Raw genomic sequence first — 23,738 nt, forward strand, 5'->3', positions numbered from 1 at the left:
ATGATACCTGGCTTTTGCCTCAAAAGAATATGACAAAGGAAGCTGGTGAAGGTAAAAACAAATAACATTGGCATGAGTTGGTAACTGTTGAAACTGAGTGATGGTACATGGATATACACTATGATAGTCTATCTACTTTGATATATGTCTTAAATTTTCCAAAATAAAAAGTTAAAACAAAAGAATTCCATTTTTACCTTAAAAGTACTTTCAAAATTTCTGAAGAAAAACCTACAGTAAAGAATGCTTGAAAGCAGAAAAAAAAAATAGCATGAATGACAAGAATTCTGGTTACGATGCTATAAGACATAAATCAGAGTTAAATATTTAAATAATGAGAAAGGCAAGGTTATTCAAAACATCAAAATAGGCAGATGCAGACTGAACTATGCAGAGACACTGAGCAGAATTCAAAATAATCAAAACTATATTTTAAAATATTCTTTTTGAAAATTCAGAATTTGTAAATCACTTTGTTACCTAATGGTTTAATGGCAGACTCCAACAAAACTAACATTCTAGTCTGCTGCTGCTGCTGCTGCTGCTGCGTCGCTTCAGTCGTGGCCGACTCTGTGCGACCCCATAGACGGTAGCCCACCAGGCTCCCCCATCCCTGGGATTCTCCAGGGAAGAACACTGGAGTGGGTTGTCATTTCCTTCTCCAATGCATGAAAGTGAAAAGTGAAAGTGAAATCGCTCAGTCATGTCCGACTCCCAGCAACCCCGTGGACTGCAACCCACCAGGCTCCTCCGTCCATGGGATTTTCCAGGCAAGAGTACCAGAGTGGGGTGCCACTGCCGTCTCTAAACATTCTAGTACAGTTTGTTTACAAACTGTAAATAAAATAAAATTACAAAGAAGATGAAGTTTGTCTTCAGTTCTACCTACCACTTCAACTGCCTTCCATTTACCCTTTAAAGATATCCAGGATCTTCTTCATCTCTTTTTTTTAATTAATTAATTTATTTTAATTGGAGGCTAATTACTTTACAATATTGTAGTGGTTTTGCCATACACTGACATCAATCAGCCATGGGTATACATGTGCCCCCCATCCTGAACCCCTCCCACCTCCCTCTCCATCCCATCCCTCAGGGTTGTCCCAACGCCCTGTTTCATGCATTATAAAAATCTTTGAGAGAAGGATGTAATAAGCACATTCACACCAAACTGTAAATGACTCAAATGATTCACCACTGACTCCTGAGTGCCTATCTCACTCTTACACTTAGGTAGCTAAGCAAGCACATCTCTTACATTCATAAGAACCACAACAGTGATTATCACTAAGACATAAGACAGTAGATTCACCTGAAAAAAGAAAATCAGGAAAAAATTAGGAAAATTTTATTTTACTATAAATTCACCTTTCTTACACAATGCGTAACGCATATTTTAACGATTACATATTAAACAATACAACACTGTGACAGAAGAGGCAGTTTTAATAAGAATATATTACAACTCCCTTTTTATATAGCAAACAACTTAATGTAAGAAAAAAACTTGATGTAATAACTTCGATTTTGAAGAGCCAACGCTTCTTCAATCCCCCAAGTAAAATCTAAATTAAAGTACTTAATATTCCTAAGCTACTGCTATTGCTGCTACTGCTAAGTCGCTTCAGTCGTGTCCAACTCTGTGCGACCCCATAGATGGCAGCCCACCAGGTTCCCCCGTCCCTGGGATTCTCCAGGCAAGAACACTGGAGTGGGTTGCCATTTCCTTCTCCAATACAGTAAAGTGAAAAGTGAAAGTGAGGTCACTCAGGCGTTCCCAACTCTTAGCGACCCCATGGACTGCAGCCCACCAGGCTCCTCCGTCCATGGGATTTTCCAGGCAAGAGTACTGGAGTGGGGTGCCACTGCCTTCTCCAAAGCTAAGCTTCCAGGAAATCAGTTAGTAAAAGGTGAATACAATTTACTGATAAATGTCCAATATCTTCCTTCACTCTTTTATTGATATTTTATTGATAAAACGGAATCAGATGTGACAACTTAGTTGTACTCTGCATACTCTTACTATACAATCCAGTAATGCACTACTTGATATTTACCCAAGGAGTTGAAAACTTAAATCCACACTAAAACCTGTGCAGACATTTACAGTAACTTTTCTATAATTGTCCAAACTTGAAAGCAACCAAGATGTACTTCAATTGGTGAATGGAAAGATAAACTGTGGTCTATTCAGACAGAGGAATATAATTAAGCACTAAAATAAAATGAGCTATCAAGCCAAAAAAAAAAGAAAGACATCTAAATGGGTATTACTAAGTGAAAGAAGCCAATCTGAATAGGTTTTGTATGATCTCGACTTATATGATATTCTGGAAAAGGCAAATGTATGGAGACAGGGAAAAGGTCAGTAATTGAGGCGGGGGAGGGAAGAACAGACAGAACAAGAGGATTTTACTAGTTGCTTTATTTTTTAAATGAAATACGTGTATACATATGAAATGAAATAAATGTAATATTTCGGAAAGTATTATTAGCCACTGGTACTGGAGTTCCATTTAGGAAACTGTCTTCATTTAGGAAAATGCTTTGATAAACTGCCATGCATGTGGAAGGTGAGGCCTTGAGAGTGAGGTGTTCAATGAGACTACAGTACAAGGAGAGAATATTATCTCCAATTACTTTAATAAACTTTTTTTTTATCCTGATGAAAATATCTATATAACTACCAGGAAAGCCATGGTAAAAATCATGTACATTCAAGTTATAAAAGATGATCTGAGTCTTTCAGCATTAGTATCCCACTCATAGTAGGTGCTGAATAAATGCTGAATTCGGATTTCCCTGGTGGCACAGGGGTAAGAACCCACCTGCTAATGCAGGGAACATGGTTCAATTCCTGGTCTGGGAAGATTCCACATGCAGCAGAGCAACAAAGCCTGTGTACCACAACTACTGAAGCCCGCGTGCTCTAGGGCCCTCGAGCAACAACTAATGAGCGCCTGTGCCACAACTACTGAAGCCCGCAACCTAGAGCCTACGCTCCAAACAAGAGAAGCCACAGCAATGAGAAGCCCACGCACCACAACTACAGAGTAGCTCCTGCTCTCCACAACTAGAGAAAGCCCACGTGCAATAATGGAGACCCAGCAGAGCCAAAAATACTCAGGTCTCCTGCACTGTAGGCAGATTCTTTACCATCTAACTCAGCAGGGAAGTCCCAAAAATAATAAATAAATATAAATATGGCAGTGTATTGTTGTTATTGTTGTTGTTCAGTCGCTAAGTTGTGTCTGACTGTTTGTGATCCCATGAACTGCAGCACACCAGGTTTCCCTGTCCTTCACTATCTCCCAGAGTTTGCGCAAACTCATGCCCATTGAGTTGCTATCTAACCATCTCATCCTCTGCTGCCCCGTTTTCCTCCTGCCCTCAATCTTTCCCAGCATCAGGGTCTTTTTCAAAGAGTCAGCCCTTCGCATCAGGTGGTCAAAGTATTGGAGCTTCAGCTTCAGCATCAGTCCTTCCAAAGAATATTCAGAGTTGATTTCCTTTAGGATTGACTAGTTTGATCTCCTTGCAGTCCAAGGGACTCTCAAGAGTCTTCTCCAGCACGACAGTTCAAAAGCATCAATTCTTCAGTCCTCAGCCTGCTTTATGGTCCAATTCTCACATCCATACATGACTACTGGAAAAACCATAGCTTTTTCAGTTTTCAAAAAAACTATACAGACTTTTGTCAGGAAAGTGATATTTCTGTTTAATATGCTGTCTAGGTTTGTCATAGTTTTTCTTCCAAGGAGCAACCATCTTTTAATTTCATGGCTACAGTCACTGACTACAGTGATTTTGAAGCCCAAGAAAATAAATCTATCACTGTTTCTACTTTTTCCCCATCTATTTGCCATGAAGTGATGGGACCAGATGCCATGATCTTAGTTCTTTGAATGCTGAGTTTTAAGCCAGCTTTAGCAGTGTGTACATGTCAAGAAATTTTTTCTAATAAATATTTAATTAATGAATAAAGTAATTGCTGAAAGAACATATAATTTCATTTTTCTTGTTTTTTTTGGTTTTCATTAGTCTAGAAGTGAAATTTATATATGTATTGCTTTACACTTTTTTTGTCATGCTTTTCTGAAGACACAAATAACACACTATTTTATCAAGTGTTTGATGGAGTAGGAAACCTGTCAATCTGAATTAGAGAGAATATTTGGAGTAATGGAAATCTTATGGTGTGAAACCTTTTGAAGAGTTAATGGACTTTTGCTTCAGGAAGGAAAATAAGCACTTGTCAACTTAGCTCGGATCAAGCATTTCAAGAGTAATGTTCATAGAATGTTTGGTGAGAAAAAAAAAAAAAAGGAAACAACAGAACAGAATAGTTCTTACAAAAACTATCTCCCTACAACAAGAAATAAACACAATAAATTGGACTATAAAGTAAGTTAGAGGTATACATAAGATGCATGCAATGCAATTTTAGTCCTCAACACTGTCTCTTTGCTTTTCACTAATAAGATAAGCTTGATTATTGAAAGCACTCACCCTTTGATTTTTAAACACTGTGTTCAGAGAGAAGATCATGCTACAGAAGTACCAAAATACGAAGGCATAGAATAAAAGGTAAATGAGGAATCTGAGATGTAAGTAGGGCAGGTGTCTTGGCCAATTTCACAGAGCTAATCAGGAGCAGGGCCAGAGGAAAGAATGCAACAGAACCAAGAATTCTACTTTTTCTTTCCTACAATCCAAATAATCCAAATAGTGTAACACTAGCAGGTCAGCTTTTAGACTTAACCTCAGGAATCTCGTGATTTTAGAAACAAGAATTTTAGTTTGGGACTTAACTGGCAGTCCAACAGTTAAGACTCCACTCTTCCACTGCAGGGGGCACAGGTTCAACACCTGGTTGGGGAACTAAGATTCCACATGCTTCACAGTGTGGCCAAAGAGTTAAAAAAAAAAAAAAAGATTTTACTTTGTTAAAAAAAAAAAAAGTCTCCTGCATAATACTGCCTAAAATTTCTTGAATAAGAAACAGAGCCTTTAATTAACAAAAAAGAAAAGATTAAAAGGCCAGAACAAACACATTCATGTAAATGTTCTCACATCAAATGAAAAATGAAATCTCTTAATAGAGATAAATGACCAGAAATGTACTAGAAGTGATGTACATGAAGGGTAAGACTGAGTTCTCTGGAGGAAAGGTTGTTAAAAGGTGACAATGCAGTGACTTCTCAGTTTCTCCCTGCATTAAAATCTGTATAGAATACTGATTAGAAGCATAAACTTGAGAGTGAGAATTTCACACAAATAATACCTAGACATATGACCAAGGCCAATCATTTCTGAGCCTCAGTCTTCTCATTGTTAAAATAAGGACATCAATATCTATTTTAAATGGTTGTATGCCAAAGATGGAGAAGCTCTATACGATCAACAAAAACAAGACCAGGAGCTGACTATGGCTCAGATCATGAACTCCTTATTACCAAATTCAGACTGAAATTGAAGAAAGTAGGGAAAACCACTAGACCATTCAGGTATGACCTAAACCAAATCCCTTATGATTATACAGTGGAAGTGAGAAATAGACTTAAGGGCCTAGATCTGATAGATAGAGTGCCTGATGAACTATGGACTGAGGTTCGTGACATTGTACAGGAGACAGGGATCAAGACCATCCCCATGGAAAAGAAATACAAAAAAGCAAAATGGCTGTCTGGGGAGGCCTTACAAATAGCTGTGAGAAGAAGAGAAGCAAAAAGCAAAGGAGAAAAGGAAAGATATAAGCAACTGAATGCAGAGTTCCAAAGAATAGCAAGAAGAGATAAGAAAGCCTTCCTCAGTGATCAATGCAAAGAAACAGAAGAAAACAACAGAATGGGAAAGATTAGAGATCTCTTCAAGAAAATTAGAGATACCAAGGGGACATTTCATGCAAAGATGGGCTCAATAAAGGACAGAAATGGTATGGACCTAACAGAAGCAGAAGATATTAAGAAGAGGTGGCAAGAATACACAGAAGAACTGTACAAAAAAGATCTTCATGACCCAGATAATCACGATGGTGTGATCACTGACCTAGAGCCAGGAATCCTGGAATGTGAAGTCCAGTGGGCCTTAGAAAGCATCACTACGAACAAAGCTAGTGGAGATGACAGAATTCCAGTTGAGCTATTCCAAATCCTGAAAGATGATGCTGTGAAAGTGCTGCACTCAATATGCCAGCAAATTTGGAAAACTCAGCAGTGGCAACAGGACTGGAAAAGGTCGGTTTTCATTCCAATCCCAAAGAAAGGCAATGCCAAAGAATGCTCAAACTACTGCACAATTGCGCTCATCTCACATGCTAGTAAAGTAATGCTCAAAATTCTCCAAGCCAGGCTTCAGCAATACGTGAACTGTGAACTTCCTGATGTTCAAGCTGGTTTTAGAAAAGGCAGAGGAACCAGAGATCAAATTGCCAAAATCCGCTGGATCATGGAAAAAGCAAGAGAGTTCCAGAAAAACATCTATTTCTGCTTTATTGACTATGCCAAAGCCTTTGACTGTGTGGATCACAAGAAACTGTGGAAAATTCTGAAAGAGATGGGAATACCAGACCACCTGACCTGCCTCTTGAGAAATCTGTATGCAGGTCAGGAAGCAACAGTTAGAACTGGACATGGAACAACAGACTGGTTCCAAATAGGAAAAGGAGTACGTCAAGGCTGTATATTGTCACCCCGCTTATTTAACTTATATGCAGAGTACATCAGGAGAAACGCTGGACTGGAAGAAGCACAAGCTGGAATCAAGATTGCTGGGAGAAATATCAATAACCTCAGATATGCAGATGACATCACCCTTATGGCAGAAAGTGAAGAGGAACTAAAAAGCCTCTTGATGAAAGTGAAAGAGGAGAGTGAAAAAGTTGGCTTAAAGCTCAACATTCAGAAAACGAAGATCATGGCATCCAGTCCCATCACTTCATGGGAAATAGATGGGGAAACAGTAGAAACAGTGTCAGACTTTATTTTGGGGGGCTCTGATATCACCGTAGATGGTGACTGCAGCCATGAAATTAAAAGACGCTTACTCCTTGGAAGGAAAGTTATGACCAACCTAGATAGCATATTCAAAAGCAGAGACATTACTTTACCAACAAAGGTCCGTCTAGTCAAGGCTATGGTTTTTCCTGTGGTCATGTATGGATGTGAGAGTTGGACTGTGAAGAAGGCCGAGCACCGAAGAATTGATGCTTTTGAACTGTGGTGTTGGAGAAGACTCTTGAGAGTCCCTTGGACTGCAAGGAGATCCAACCAGTCCATTCTGAAGGAGATCAGCCCTGGGATTTCTTTGGAGGGAATGATGCTGAAGCTGAAACTCCAGTACTTTGGCCACCTCATGCAAAGAGTTGAGTCATTGGAAAAGACTCTGATGCTGGGAGGGATTGGGGGCAGGAGGAGAAGGGGACGACAGAGGATGAGATGGCTGGATGGCATCACTGACTCGATGGATGTGAGTCTCAGTGAACTCCGGGAGTTGGTGATGGACAGGGAGGCCTGGCGTGCTGCGATTCATGGGGTCGCAAAGAGTCAGACACAACTGAGCGACTGAACTGAACTGATGGGGATGAAAAGAGTTGGTACATGGAAAGAATCTGGCACAATGCCTGGCATATAATAAACAATTAATACATGTTTGTCATTAATATCAATTCACATACCTCTTGAGCACATTGACTTGTTAGGAGTAAATATGTTCAAGTCTCATTCATTAGTGTTCAGCAAAGACTATTGTTTCAGCAGTGGTATTGTAGCCCTTTCAAATTAGATCACAGTATATTTTGATGCCAATAAAAAATATAGTCCCTCAAAGTAAACCTGGACTTCCCTGATGGCTCAGATGGTAAAGAATCCACCTGCCAATGCAGAAGACACAAGAGACATGGGTTAAATCCCTGGATTGGGAAGATCCCCTAGAGAAGGAAATGGCAAGCCATTCCAGTAGCGGTCGCAAAGAGTAGGACACGGCCGAGCAACTAACACATAAAAAATAAAGCTGCCTTATTCTTCTTAAAAATTTGCTTCAGTATCCCTGGAGAAGGAAATGGCAAACCACTCCAGTATTCTTGCCTGGAGAATCCCATGGACAGAGGAGCCTGGCAGGCCACAGTCCACAGGATTACAAGAGTCAGACACGACTTATTGACTAAACCACCACCATGAACCACGTGATGTAATGGATGTGTTAATTACTTGGATTGTGGTCATCATTTCACTATACTACATTACATACCTTTAGAAAACTCATATATTGTACAACCTGCATGTGTATGTGCTAAGTCAGTTCAGTCATGTCTGACTCTTTGCAACCCTACAGACTGTAGCCTGCCAAGCTCCTCTGTCCGTAGAATTATCTAGGCAAGAATACTGGAGTGGGTTGCCATGCCCTCCTCCAGGGGATATTCCTGGCCCAGAGATCGAACCCATGTCTCTTTCATCTCCTGCATTGCCAGGCAGGTTATTTACCACTAGCGCCACCTGGGAAGCCCATGGCACAATCTAAATAAACACAATTTTTATTTGTCAACCATACTTCAGTAAAGTTGAAAAAAATACCTTTAGATTAAAAGTTTCAATCACTAAAAAAAAAAAATCTGTTTTATATTGTTAAATTTGATTTTTCTTATCTTTGTACTTCACCCAGATATACTTCAGTTTAACTTTTATGATTACAAAATAAAAAGCATACAAATGAATGCTTTAATTAAATAACTTGGTTTGAGAGCAAATTCAGTGTTAAGTCCCTATCAATAACTTTTTTAGAGTTGTGTCTGCTGGTCAAATGTACCCATATTTGATGTGATATTGGTTAATAAAAAGATTCTTGAGTGGCAAAGTCTCTATGAAGAGAAGACAATTTACATTTTAAACACTTTTTAGCATAACAATTATAGGATATTTCTAGATATCTGGACCAGCAACATCATATCTTGGGGAACTAGTTAGAAATGTACATTTCAGACCCCACCTAAAGCTAATGAATCAGAAATTGAGAACACAAAGACCAACAGTTATGTTTTAATAAGCCCCCCAAGTGATTCTGATGCATGCTGAAATTTGAAAATCACTAGTCTAAACTCTATAGTCAATATGGCTGCATGCTTCAGATACTCCAAGTTGAAGATTCCTAACAGCTCAGAGGCTGCACTTGCAGATGATAGAGAACATAGAATTCTTTTTTTTTTTTTTTTTACTGGAGTATAATTGCTTTACAATGCTGTGTTAGTTTCTGCTGTACCACAAAGTGAATCAGCTATATATCCCCTCCTTCTTAAATCTCCCTCCCACTGCCCCCATCCCACTCCTCTAGAGAACCTAGAATTCTTGCCCCATGCCTTGTGATTCACGAGGGGAAGCTCCTTACTCCACCACCAATTAACAAAAGCCCATGAAGTATAAAAGGGAAAGATATGGCAAAACTTTAAGTCTTAAAATCTCAGATCAAAATTAGACAGCGGAAGGTCTTGAATTTTAGTCCCTATAGGGTATCCTTAGAAGCATCTTCCCAGGTGGCACAGTGGTAAAGAATCTGCCTACCAATGCAGGAGACACAAAAGACATGAGTTCGATCCCTGGATCAGAAAGATCTCCCAGAATAGGAAATGGCAACCCACTCCAGTATTCTTTCCTGGAAAATCCCACAGACAGAGGAGCGTGGTGGGCTACAGTCCATGGGGTCACAAAGAGTCAGACATGACTGAGCAACTAAGCAGGCATGCCAGGTAGCCCTAACCAGGGTCAATCCAGCTACAATTAGAGTAAGGAATTCCTTTGCACCATGCCCTGCAGTGAAACTGAATAATGTTGGCCAGTGAGAGCAGCAACACAGAGGCCTTCAGGGGAGACTTGACTTGAAAGATCCTTTCAATATTTCAATTCCCTTTTAAGAGAAAAATCAAAATACCTTAAAGGCTTAAGCATTTTGATGAATTTAAATTCTGGGCTTCTAAACTATCAGATTGGAAACTGTAGGCCTCAAAGTTATTTCAAAGGATTATCAGTCTGTAAGCACACTAGTGCTTCCCTGGTGGCTCAGTGGTAAAGAATCCACTTGCAATGCAGGAAACTTGGGCTTGATCCCTGAGTTGGAAAGAGCCCCTGGAGAAGGAAATGGCAACCCATTCCAGTATTCCTGCCTGGGAAATCCCATGGAGAGAGGAGCCAAGTGGGCTAAAGTCCATGGGGTCGCAGAAGAGTTGGACACAACTTAGCGACTCAACGCCAACAACAAGCACAGTAGGCACTGTAAGTAAACGATAAATAACAAAGCAGTCAATATCCATTCATCACTCAGTCTGTGCCAGGAACTGACATGTATTCACTCACTCAAGCTTCCCAACAGCCCAATGTGGTGGGTACTTTAACGGAGACTTAGAAAGTAATTTATCCAAGGTCACATGCCTAGCAGGTAATGCTATTGAAAGCAGTCTGATTAGAGAATAAATACTCTTAACACTACCATTTGGGCTCAGAAATGGACAAGCTATATCTGAGAAACTGAGTTGCTACACTAGAGAAATTTTTACATGAGGTACTAAGGAACAACAGAAGACAGGATGTATCCTAAGAGGCAGAAGAACCAGGCACAATAAGTTTGATCAAGTAACAAAGTCTTAGTTTACCAAATTTTTATACATTCTGCATAGGTGTCATTCAATCTGCCCCAGCCTAGCTATCTGCAATCATGTCTATGGCCTTTGAGAAAGAAGACTTTGGTGAAAGCTGAACAGTCATTTTATAAAACCTAGTAAAATTTACTACTGCTAAGGATACTGCTAATGGAGAGTAACACTAAAAGCAAATGGATGAGGGCATTTTTCTTGGCTTCCCTTTCCCTTCCCTTCCTCCAACCCCATCCTACATGTAAAAGCAGTATATTAAGTATAGCCAGGCTTCTTGGGAACTAGAAACTGGGAAATCCAGAGCATAGATCCTGTGACTTCCCTGGAAGTCCAGTGGTTGAGACTCTGTGCTTTCACTGCAGGGAGTGCAGGTTTGATCCCTGGTTGGCGAACTAGGATCCCACATGTAGCACAGAGCAGCAGAAAAATAATAATAAAAGAGCATAGATCCTTCTTGCTGTCTCTCAGGAGCTGCCTAGCCGCTAATCTTTTTTTTTTTCCTGCCATGGCTGAGTACACTGATTTTGATAACTATTATAAAATTGAGCTTGAACCTCAATTTTAACCCTTACTATCTAAAAGACCATAGATAAACAGTTTAACCTCTTCAGGCTTCCGTTATTTATAAAATGTAATAATAATTAGTACCTATTTCAAATGTAATGATATGTTACCCTGTAGACAGAATAAGGATGTACTCATTGTACCAGCAAAGCAGGGTTGTCAAGATGAAATGATAAAACATTTTAATGGGTATGAAAAAGCATCAAAATAGTCATTAAAGAAGTAATTCTTGCAACTAATTGTTATTATTTGAAATTATACTTGGTATGTGCTCGCACTAGAGAAGTGATGACAAAGCACCATGATCTTTTTAGGAAGCAGCAGTTAGAACTGGACATGGAACAACACACTGGTTCCAAAGAGGAAAAGGAGTTTGTCAAGGCTGTATATTGTCACCCTGCTTATTTAACTTATATGCAGAGTACATCATGAGAAACGCTGGACTGGAAGAAATACAAGCTGGAATCAAGATTGCCGGGAGAAATATCAATAATCTCAGATATGCAGATGACACCACCCTTACGGCAGAAAGCGAGGAGGAACTAAAAAGCCTCTTGATGAAAGTGAAAGAGGAGAGTGAAAAAGTTGGCTTAAAGCTCAACATTCAGAAAATGAAGATCATGGCATCCGGTCCCATCACTTCATGGGAAATAGATGGGGAAACAGTGGAAACAGTGTCAGACTTTATTTTTCTGGACTCCAAAATCACTGCAGATGGTGACTGCAGCCATGAAATTAAAAGGCGCTTACTCCTTGGAAGAAAAGTTATGACCAACCTAGATAGCATATTCAAAAGCAGAGACATTACTTTGCCAACAAAGGTTCGTCTAGTCAAGGCTATGGTTTTTCCTGTGGTCATGTATGGATGTGAGAGTTGGACTGTGAAGAAGGCTGAGTGCCAAAGAATTGATGCTTTTGAACTGTGGTGTTGGAGAAGACTCTTGAGAGTCCCTTGAACTGCAAGGAGATCCAACCAGTCCATTCTGAAGGAGATCATCCCTGGGATTTCTTTGGAAGGAATGATGCTAAAGCTGAAACTCCAGTACTTTGGCCACCTCATGCGAAGAGTTGACTCATTGGAAAAGACTCTGATGCTGGGAGGGATTGGGGGCAGGAGGAGAAGGGGACGACAGAGGATGAGATGGCTGGATGGCATCACTGACCCGATGGACGTGAGTCTGAGTGAACTCCAGGAGTTGGTGATGGACAGGGAGGCCTGGCGTGCTGCGATTCATGGGGTCGCAAAGAGTCGGACACGACTGAGCGACTGATCTGATCTGATCTGATTGCAATTTTAAGTCTCAATATGGGCTGTGTTCATAAGCATGGATATGAGGGTCAAAAGAGACAGAATGTGCTTGAAGCAATGTGTGCCCAGAGTGAGCTCTCAGTAAATGCTGTTATCATAATTTGCATACTAGCTTTCACTCATACCGCCTGCAGCCTCATAACTTTGACTCATAAAGCCACCTCTAACCTTCCTCTTCAACACCTTTCAACTCAAGTCCACCATAACTGAACACAACATTCTATGTCTTTTAGTTCAAATTCTCAAGGGGAAAAAAAAAAAGAATGGATTGGACCCAAGCAATTGTAGGCTGAAGTGGAGGTTGGTGGAGCAGAGTTGAATTACAGTTACAGACCTCCTAAGCCTCTTCCTTTTTTATTTTCAACACAGGCTATAATTATAGTCTGAGAAGTCAGTTTTCACTAGTTTCTGCTGTGGTTAGGAAGAAACCCTCAAATCTTGTTGTTTATAAGAATGATGGTTTATCTCTGGCTAACATCACATCATAAACTGGCTGGAGACTGACTGTGGTTCTGTCCCACACATATTTCTAGGAGCCAAGCAGAAGGAACATCCCCATCCATGATGAATACTTCTTGTGAAAAAAAGAACGATTGACAGCAAGTAACAGTTTTCCTTAGATAATATATATCTACCATTCATGTTCACATTAGCTGAAGAAGAGCACAGGGGCAAGCCAGGGCTGAGAAAGCTAATCCTCCTACAGGAAAAGCCATGAATAGCTGAGGAAAATAATACAACCTAGCAATATGGAGGATCAAGTCTTTTAAAATATTATCTGTGAAAACAGTAATACTTAAGTACAAAACTTACTAAGTTACATACATTTTGGGGAACTGACACTTTAAAATGTTACACTGAGTTCTCTCAAGCCACTGGACAAGCTGAAGAAGTTTCTAGTCAGCATGATGAGACAGAAATTCATGTTTTTCACACATAAACCAGTTAATATCAAAGTGTTTGAGAGACAACAAAGCTATAAACATATGTGTGATGCTGAATTTTAATAGACTGTACATACCTTTCCATACTTGATGCATACATACCTCAAGAGAGCCATTTTTAATTTTTTTAATAAATGAAGAAATCTCATGAACTATTTCCTGCAGCATTAACTTTAAGCACTTGAAGCTTATTAGGATTTTTGGCTTCATTAAAATGTGAATTTAGGAGATTATTATGGGTAAATTAGTTTTAAATACTATGGGGAGCATCAATACTTAGGTGTCATAAAAATTTAGTAATCATATGTCATATACTTCCAGAACAGTCCAAGGATACTGTAGATGATACTGTATAATGAAACTATTCTTTTCCAAATTGACCATAATACAGTAAGCCAAAAACGCACAATTCAGGTATCCACAATTAGCAGCAAAAGGCACGATTGCATATTTCATGCTATATGAATAAACATGCTGACTCTAAATTTAAACTTTCAAGAGTTCAATCACTGTCTTCTCTACAGAAATCAAAGTTTTTCATTATTCTCCCTACTCTGTCTCTGACTTGTACAGTCAGCTGCTCCTTGGGTCAAGGGGCCATTATGGCTCTAGCTTCCAAGAAACCTACAGCAAATCCAGGGTAGGAGTCACGCAAAGCAGTGATTGAAGTCTTACAGAGACAAATCAGTATTTTTATCCTACTTCAGTCAAGTATTTATTTGATAATGAAAGTAAAAGAAACTATCTCTCTGAGAAGTCATATTGCTTTATTTTCCACATATCTTTAAGTTAAAGCCAATGATGTAAGATATGAAAAGATTATTTTATGCTAAAATTTTATTACAAGCACTAACTTTTTTGAGTATTATGGATCTTCCTTAAAGGCAAGGCAATTTTATCTATCAGGCACTGTAACTACAGTGCTTAAGCCTAAGTTCGTGTGAGTGTGTTTGTGCTCAGTCGCATCCGACTCTTTGTGACCCCATGCACTGTAGCTCACCAGGCTCCTTTGTCCATTGCATTCTCCAGGCAAGAATGCTGGAGTGGGCTGCCAGATCCTCCTCCAGGGGATCTTTCCAACCCAGGGGTTGATCCTGCATCTCCTGAGTCTCTTACATTGCAAGCGGATTATTTTACCCCTGAGCCATTGGGGAAGCCCCAGGCCTAAGTTTACTTAACAAAAAACTTTTTTTTAAACTTTCTTACCCCAAACTTTCTTTTCTCAGTGCCTTCAAACACACACACACACACACACAAACCAGTTTTGAAAACAAAAAGTCCAATTATCTAAAGCAAAAGTGTAATAATTATAACCAGGGATTTTTTCTTAAGGTCAGAATCATCTAATACATACTGTAGCCTTAAAAATGTCATTAGTATTCTTTTTAATGGCTGAGTAATACTCCATTGTGTATATGTACCAAAGCTTTCTTATCCATTCATCTGCTGATGGACATCTAGGTTGCTTCCATGTCCTGGCTATTATAAACAGTGCTGCGATGAACATTGGGGTACACGTGTCTCTTTCCCTTCTGGTTTCCTCAGTGTGTATGCCCAGCAGTGGGGTTGCTGGATCATAAGGCAGTTCTATTTCCAGTTTTTTAAGGAGTCTCCACACTATTCTCCAAGGTGGCTGTACTAGTTTGCATTCCCACCAACAGTGTAAGAGGGTTCCCTTTTCTCCACACCCTCTCCAGCATTTATTGCTTGTAGACTTTTGGATCGTAGCCATTCTGACTGGTGTGAAATGGTACCTCATAGTGGTTTTGATTTGCATTTCTCTGATAATGACTGATGTTGAGCAGTCTTTTGAAATGTCTATTTAGTTCTTTGGCCCATTTAAAAAGAATACATTTGAATCAGTTCTAATGAGGTGGATGAAACTGGAGCCTATTATACAGAGTGAAGTAAGCCAGAAAGAAAAACACCAATACAGTATATTAATGCATATATATGGAATTTAGAAAGATGGTAACAATAACCCTGTGTACGAGACAGCAAAAGAGACACTGATGTATAGAACAGTCTTTTGGACTCTGTGGGAGAGGGAGAGGGTGGGATGATTTGGGAGAATGGCACTGAAATATGTATAATATCATATATGAAATGAGTCGCCAGTCCAGGTTCGATGCAGGATACTGGATGCTTGGGGCTGGTGCACTGGGACGACCCAGAGGGATGGTATGGGGAGGGAGGAGGGAGGAGGGTTCAGGATGGGGAACACATGTAAACCTGTGGCGGATTCATTTTGATATATGGCAAAACCAATACAATATTGTAAAGTTAAAAAATAAAATAAAAGTAAAAAAAAAGAAGATAAATGAGTTCTGAGGATGTACTATACAACATGACTATAGCTTTTAAAAACATATAGTTATATTAAATATGACCTTTTCCCATTATCATTTAACAATCTGTATTTAACTTTATTAATTTTTTCCTTATATCATCTGATTCATATACATTACTTTCCCCATGAATTCCCCCCTAATTTGCCTTATATCTAATCTCCTTTCTATGATGGAAGAGAAAAACAAGGTAACTTTTTTTTTCTTAAAATCCTATCTTTTCTAACCATCAAATGTTATCTCTGGTTTCTCTAGCACAGTATATTAAATTAGTTTTTCATGCTTTGAATATCAAAGACATTAATTCCTTTTCATGAAATGACACCTTAACAAAATCATTTTCTTTCAAACTTGCAACATATTATTTCCTTCCTGGGAATGACTGCCCATCATCTTTAAAGCAACCATATTATTCAAATATCATTTACTTTGGTAAATTCAATGTCTTTAAATTAAACTCTGTTTTTTGTTTTATACACCAGAAAGTGATTCCTGTGCTTTCACTAAACAAGGATAGATGGGCATTTCAATATACAGTAGTGGATTTCTAAAGTCTATGTTTTATACAAAAAAAGTTAAATTTCCTTTGAAAACTGAGACTAGGAGTAGTTAACTTTTCCTAAGAAAAATTAATATTTTATTACTAACAGACTTTGAAGATCACTGTGTATCAGGCTCTTGTATGGTTTCCCTTAGCACACAAGCTCAAAATGTTAGTTTTCCTATAAAAGTTATAAATATTTTTATTACAAATTTATGAATGTTGAAAATGTAATTGTATGAACATTGAGCATCATGTTGAAGAGCCTTCTAATACATACAAAGTACCACAGAAAGTTGAGCTGCAAAGAAGTTTCCTGACTTGTATCTCCAGAGAAATGACACCCCGTAAGTAAAATGTCCATCTCCTGAACCTGGTGATGTGAATGTTTGCCCTTCCATGTCTTTTCTCCCAGAACAATAAGAATAATGCTATTCTCCATCTACAAAGAAAATGTAGCACATAATTTACATAGTTTTTCCTAACTGGTGATAGGCCTTTTCATTTGCCCGTTCCTGAGCTGTCTAATGTGGTAGCCATTATACAACTGTGGCTACTGAACACTTGCAATCAGGCTAGTCTAAGTCAAAATATGCTGTTAGGGTTAAATATACACTGATTTCAAAGAATCAGCATGAAAAACAGATTCAAAGGATACTGATTACATGTTAAAATGTTAATGTTGGATATATTAGGTTAGATAATTATTAAAATTAATTTCACTCGGGTTCTCTTTAAACTTTTTTTAATGTGACTACTAGAAAATTTAAAATTATGTTTGTGGCTTACACTGTATTTCTATTGAACAGTACTGGTCTGGTCTCTCTCCCCTGGATCCTAAATGGTACATAATTATAGGTATAAAGAGTGTGACTTAAGTTAGGGGTATCACATATTACAATGACAGAAAATAAAATGAACAGGCCAACAAAAGGACTAGATATGTGATGTCAAAATCTATAACAGGCTGTTGACTAGACATACTATGGTGATTGTTTCCCAATATATACAAATATCAAATCACAACATTATATACCTGAAACTAATATAATGTTATATGCCAACTACAACTTAATTTAAAAATCTATAACTAAAAGAATTAATCATTTATACTTCTAAGGAATCTGAGAAGTACCAATCGGTCTAACTTTAAGAAAAGCAGCAAGAAGTCTAGTCCTGCCGACTCAGATCCTATTGGTCTGATCATTTGGGAGAATCCTGGTACCTGCAGTGCCTGAACGCTCACATGCTTATATTAGTACATGTAAAGGATGATGATGACATAACTATCACTTACTGAACACATGATTTACGTCAGTCTCGTAAATAAATATTTCTCATGTAATCTTTATCCTAATCTTAAAGGTATATTAGGGGGTAAACTAACTGCTGAAACAAACATCCTCCAAGTGTCAGCGACTTACCAAAATAAATGTTATTTCTTGCTTACATCTCATGAGGTGGCAAAGGAGTGGCAGCAGGCTCTGTTTCAAGCTTCTTCTGTCTTAAAGTTCTTGTTTCTCTTTGGTCTCTAGGGTCCTTTCAAATCAGCAGATGAAGAAAATGTAAGAAGAGCATATTTGGGGGATTTTTATAGGTCAAGCAGGAAGTGGCGCATTTTATTTCCAACCAGCATTCCACTGCAAGAATTCAGACCTGGACATACCAGTCTGCAAGAGAGGCCAAAAGTGTTCATTGTGCCCAAGAATAAAAGTAAAACATTAGCAGTCTCTGCAGCAGGTACGTATTATTATCTCTGTTTTACAGATGAGGTAACTCAGTCTCAGAAACATTCAAATAAATTCCCTAAAGTCACAGAACTAGGAAAAATTCAGCCACAGGTCGGTAGGACCACAAAGCCCATGCTCTTTCTAGGTAACACTGCAGAACTCATCGGGAACTGTCATCATCTCAGTATACTTACTTCAGTGGGAGCATTAAGCAAATGGTCAGGAGCTGACAGAGGACTGAACTGTCTATCCTCTCTTACCATTACAAGAGGGCAAGGTTGAGAAAATCCGTTTAGACAGTCAAGACTTCACTTTGCATCATTAAAGAATACATCTATATGACAAGAATCCTCAACAAACAAAAAACATAGAACCAGTAAAGTGGATTATTTATTGACAAAATACCATAGCCAAATACATAAATACCTGTGATATCCCATAATGATTATAGTCTGACAGGATGAGTATGAGAAGACCAAAGAATATTTGTATTTTGAAGGCTAGAAAAATCTATTTATCCAGAATCCAAAACCACTCAGAACACCTGAATAATCAGATTTATTTTGCAGTGCTATTGAATAATGATTCTTGCTTGGATTTGTGAGCCTAAGCCACCCCAAGATTTTGAAGTTTCTTCTGAATTATCAAAGAGAGATTTTATTATATTGCATGCATGCTAAGTTGCTTCAGTTGTGTCCAACTCTTTGATACTCTATGAACTGTAGCCTGTCAGGCTCCTGTCCATGGGATTCTCCAGGCAAGAATACTGGAGTAGGTTGCCGTGCCCTCCTCCAGGGGATTTTCCCAGCCCAGGGATAGAACCCACGTCTCCTGTGTCTCCTGCATTATAGGCGGATTCTTTACTGCTGAGCCACCAGGGAAGCCCTTTATTATATTAATCTTATCATTATTATAAAATAATTCATTTGAGGTTGATAATTCATGTAGACTACTTGTAGTAAATCATCCACATTGTTCAAATATTCAGAAACGTTCCATTCCTTCCTATTTCTGAACGAACAAAAACTGACTGCATTTAGGGAAAAGACAGAACATGAAGTGATTAAGAGGAAAGGGGATTATTTTTTTCATAGGCAGATGACTAGTGAGCTGGCTATGAAGTGCAGATAAAATTGCAAGGTATATACAGATAGCAGTACAATCATTTGGCTATAAATGAGATAGAAATCAAAACATATCAAAAGATTACAGACAAAAAGTGTTAGGATAGTGGAAAAAAGGAGCCAATGATGTTAGTCATTGGCTCTTTTGTTTCTCTATTTCTGTATTCATCACACCTTAGGATCACTTCCGTATCATGTTAGTCAGTATTCCTGATTCCACTAAATCTTATGGACATGTTTCTGAGAAAATATAATTTGTTTTCTTTTTCAGTTCATTTGTCATTCTCAGAAGGTAACTTATCTAACCTTCACCCTCCTTGGGACAATCTTTCACTGTTCTCACAACATACAATATATTCTAAGATTAATGTGATTTTACCATATTTCTACAAGTCTGGAGCAAAAAAAAAAGATTACATGTCTTAACTCTGTACTTATATGGACATGACTTGAGTTAAACCTTTTTCTCATTCTGGGTGAATGGCATTTTCAGATGAGCAATTTTCCCCTGTGCTTTGCTTAGTACCATGTAAGTTTTATTGCATCAGAGTTTTATTCTATTTCCTACTACCTTATTCAGAGGTTATCCTCAAAGCCAAAGCTGTCTCAGCTTGAAAAGTGATGCAGGACTGTACAAGGCCATTGGAAGGTGTGTGTTTAATACTATGTGTCAAGCAGCGTGCAGCACACTTTTGGATATCCCCATAGTCATCCTGTGAATCCAGTCATCTGATCTGTCAACTGGAACCTTATCCTCTCTTTGAGAAAGGCTCCCACGAGAAATTCCAAAGCTGTACAAGTCTTCTCTGAATTCTCCTCTATTATTCACTATTATCAGTCAAAAGTCTTAGTTTTAGGATAATATAAAACTCAGCCAACCTACTTATGCATTAAAAAAAGGCAAGGGAGACCTTATGATAAGGACACAGGAATATTTTATAGAGCTCCAGGGTGTGAATGAAGCCAGGTCTAAGAAAAATTATATAAACATAAATTGGAACTTCATTTGTAGTCTTAATCTCATCTCTGTTCCTCTCGCTTTTATTTCCTCTCTCTTTCCTTTTCTCTATCCACTGACACATTGACATTGTCTGCTTCTCTACTAGAAACTGCATATGAAAAATGGCAAATCTCTCTCTCTCGAGTACATATATTTCGTGGTTCACCATCTGAGTGGCTGAATTTTTTAAATTGTATGTACATATAGATTTCTATGAATTAAAAAAAAAAAAAAAAAAACCTCTAATCGGCCCAGTGTGAAACAAGTTCCTATTCTGGGTCTAATCAAATACAAAGTCAAGAGGTGTGCTATTCAAGATCGTTGCTAGAGGCTCAGCATTGACTCTAGAGAACTAGGTCACTGTGAGCTGAACTTGCCTATTCTGGGTCTAATCAAGTTGTATAAAGTACAAACTCAAGAGATGTGTTATTCAAGATGGTTGCTAGAGGCTCAGCATTGACTCTAAAGGAGAACTACGTCATTGTGAGCTGAACTAATATACATACTCTATCATCCTCATTCATTTCCCCAGTTCTGAATGAAAATCTTTATTAGCTTTGGTTCATCCTTCTCTTTTATTTACTATATAATTATTTTGCCATGAACTATTTCATTTGTCTTTCAAAATTACTCCTTTATCTATCCCAAATCCATTCCTACTGACTTTATCATTTTCCAAAATGACAGTTCAAAAAAAGGATATTTATTGTAAAATTTGGGCTTCCCTGATAGCTCAGTTGGTAAAGAATCCGCCTGCAATGCAGGAGACCCCGGTTCAATTCTTGGGTAGGGAAGATCTCCTGGAGAAGGGATAGGTTACCCACTCCAGTATTCTTGGGCTTTCCTGGTGGCTCAGCTGATAAAGAATCTGCCTGCAATGTGGGAGGCCTGGGTTCGATCCCTAGGTTGGGAAGATCCCCTGGAGGAGGGAAAGGCTACTCAGTCCAGTATTCTGGCCTGGAAAATTCCATGGACTACTATACATGGGATCACAAATAGCAGCTAAGTCCTGTCCGACTCTTTGTGACCCCACAGACTGTAGCCTGTTTGGCTCCTCTGTCCATGGAATTCTCCAGGCAAGAATACTGAAGTGGGTTGCCATTCCCTTCTCCAGGGGATTTCAGAACTGGCCTTCTTATAAGAAGAGAAATACCACGGATCCTTGTGTACATAAGAAAGGTTACGTGAGGTCACAGTGAGAAGATTGTCTGCAAACCAAGGAGATACCAAGCCTTCATCTTGGATTTCTTAGCCTCCAGAGAAAACAAATTTCTAAGCCACCCACTCCATGGTATTTTATTATGGCAGCTATGAATGATCCAAGGTTTACCTCTGTGAACTTATTCATTTTTCTTTCATTTTTTTCTGGTAAGAGCTCACTAAACATTAAGACTATTAGCTTTTTATACGAATATTTTTTCCCAATTTATTTGCCCCTCACCTTTTTGTTTTGTTTCATATACTGACATTCTTTTAGTGTAATCAAATTTTTCAGACCTTTCCTTATGGTTGCTGCATTTGAAATCATGCCTAGAAAGTCCTTCTCATTCCTATATTTATATTTACCCACTCTCTCTTCTCTTTTTATTTTTTGTCTCATCTGAATTTTATTTTTAGTGCATGTTAAGATACAGATGGTGACTGCAGTCAGGAAATTAAAAGACGCTTACTCCTTGGAAGAAAAGTTATGACCAACCTAGATAGCATATTCAAAAGCAGAGACATTACTTTACCAACAAAGGTCCGTCTAGTCAAGGCTATGGTTTTTCCTGTGGTCATGTATGGATGTGAGAGTTGGACTGTGAAGAAGGCTGAGTGCCAAAGAATTGATGCTTTTGAACTGTGGTGTTGGAGAAGACTCTTGAGAGTCCCTTGGACTGCAAGGACATCCAACCAGTCCATTCTGAAGGAGATCAGCCCTGGGATTTCTTTGGAGGGAATGATGCTAAAGCTGAAACTCCAGTACTTTGGCCACCTCATGCGAAGAGTTGACTTATTGGAAAAAACCCTGATGCTGGGAGGGATTCGGGGCAGGAGGAGAAGGGGACGACAGAGGATGAGATGGCTGGATGGCATCAGTGACTCGATGGATGTGAGTCTGAGTGAACTCCAGGAGTTGGTGATGGACAGGGAGGCCTGGCGTGCTGCGATTCATGGGATCACAAAGAGTCGGACACGACTGAGCGACTGAACTGAACTGAAGATACAGATCAATAATTTTTTCACATAGCCAACCAATTATCCCTGTACCATTTTCCCAGTTATTTGAAACTTACTTTTATCATGCCCTAAATATTTATATGCACTTAAAACTCCTATTGCTTTTTACCTATGATGTTCATTCATTCAATGGTTCACCTTGAAGATTATATTTTCCCACATTTATCATTAAACAAAAAGAATTCTCCACAAGATTCAGAAACATTATTTTTGGTGACAAATTATTTAAAAAACATAGTGGAAAGGTTTTTAAAATTAAAATATTAATATATAATTGCTTTTATCTAACAATAAACATCAAAATAAATATATACAAAACTATCCATGAACCAATAAAGGGGCTGCGGGTACTGTCTGATTTAGTTGAATCATCTTACTCATCAAAAATAAAAGAATAATGATAGAGAAGAAACTACCTAAGGATTGTCGGTTGGCTTTTTCAGGCTCCTTTCAAGAGAATAGTTGTCTTTTAAAAAAAAAGTTACAAAAAAAAATCTTTTTCCTCTGGGACAGGAGGGCTACTTTTATACATCATTACTTATTGGTAGGAAGAAAATCTACTTAATGTGGGTCACTGGGTTAAAGATTGTGATATTTTTCAAGCAAAGGGTAAAGATAAGAACTAAGTAGTGTAAGGCTTTGCCATGTCGATGTTGAATGTGCTTTGATACCACTTGAGTTTCTCTTGTCCTTATTCAAGGCCAGAACCATTCCAGGAATTTTAGACAAAATTCGAGAGATTTGAAAAGCATGCCAAAGCTTTAGCTATTATCATTATCCATTATTTTCTGCTTTCCATATGGCAATTACTTTATGATCCCACTGCAAATGTGGAATGTATTATCAACACGGCTTTAGAGGCAATGAAACTGAGATTCTAGGAATCATAAACTTCAAAGATCAAACTGGTAAAGTTCAATCCAACACAAATTTCTGGCGCTCTATGGTGCCGTGGGGTCCACTGCGCAAGTGGAATAGTAAAGTCAGACAAAAGTAAAAACAAAGTTGGGACAATCGGAGACCCGATTGGCAGCAGATTAAGAATAAAAAGAGCCATTCCGGCCTCTGAGGAGACTTCCGAGGTACTCACGGCGCGTCGCCGGCCGAGGCAGACGGACGGCGTGGAAAGGGGAGCTCACTGAGAGGGTGGCCGCGTAGAAACCTCCCTCAGGTTTTCCAAGGCCACAAGGTAAGCAAGTTAAAAACCACAGCGCCGCGCTCAGTCAACAACTAGTAAAGGAAACGCGGCAAAATCCTCCGCAAAGCGTATCTCTCTTCCTCCACAGCGGCTCCTGGACCACCAAGCCCATCCCGACATCCTT

At 38.8% G+C, this 23,738-nt stretch overlaps 1 long non-coding RNA gene across 1 annotated transcript; it reads right to left on the reverse strand.

The window, feature by feature from the left end:
* Positions 1-17,856: 17,856 nt before the first annotated feature.
* LOC147365642 (uncharacterized) lies at positions 17,857-23,638 on the reverse strand. The gene is made up of 3 exons (XR_015132618.1): positions 23,507-23,638; positions 22,833-22,863; positions 17,857-18,012 (listed from the first exon to the last, which is right to left on the reverse strand). It is a non-coding gene; the product is annotated as an uncharacterized LOC147365642 (long non-coding RNA).
* Between the last annotated feature and the right edge of the window lie 100 nt (positions 23,639-23,738).

The sequence above is a fragment of the Bos grunniens genome, chromosome 9, assembly GCF_055505025.1.
Source record: "Bos grunniens cultivar Pamir isolate PY7600 chromosome 9, Bosgru_T2T1.0, whole genome shotgun sequence".
NCBI lineage: Eukaryota > Metazoa > Chordata > Mammalia > Artiodactyla > Bovidae > Bos > Bos grunniens.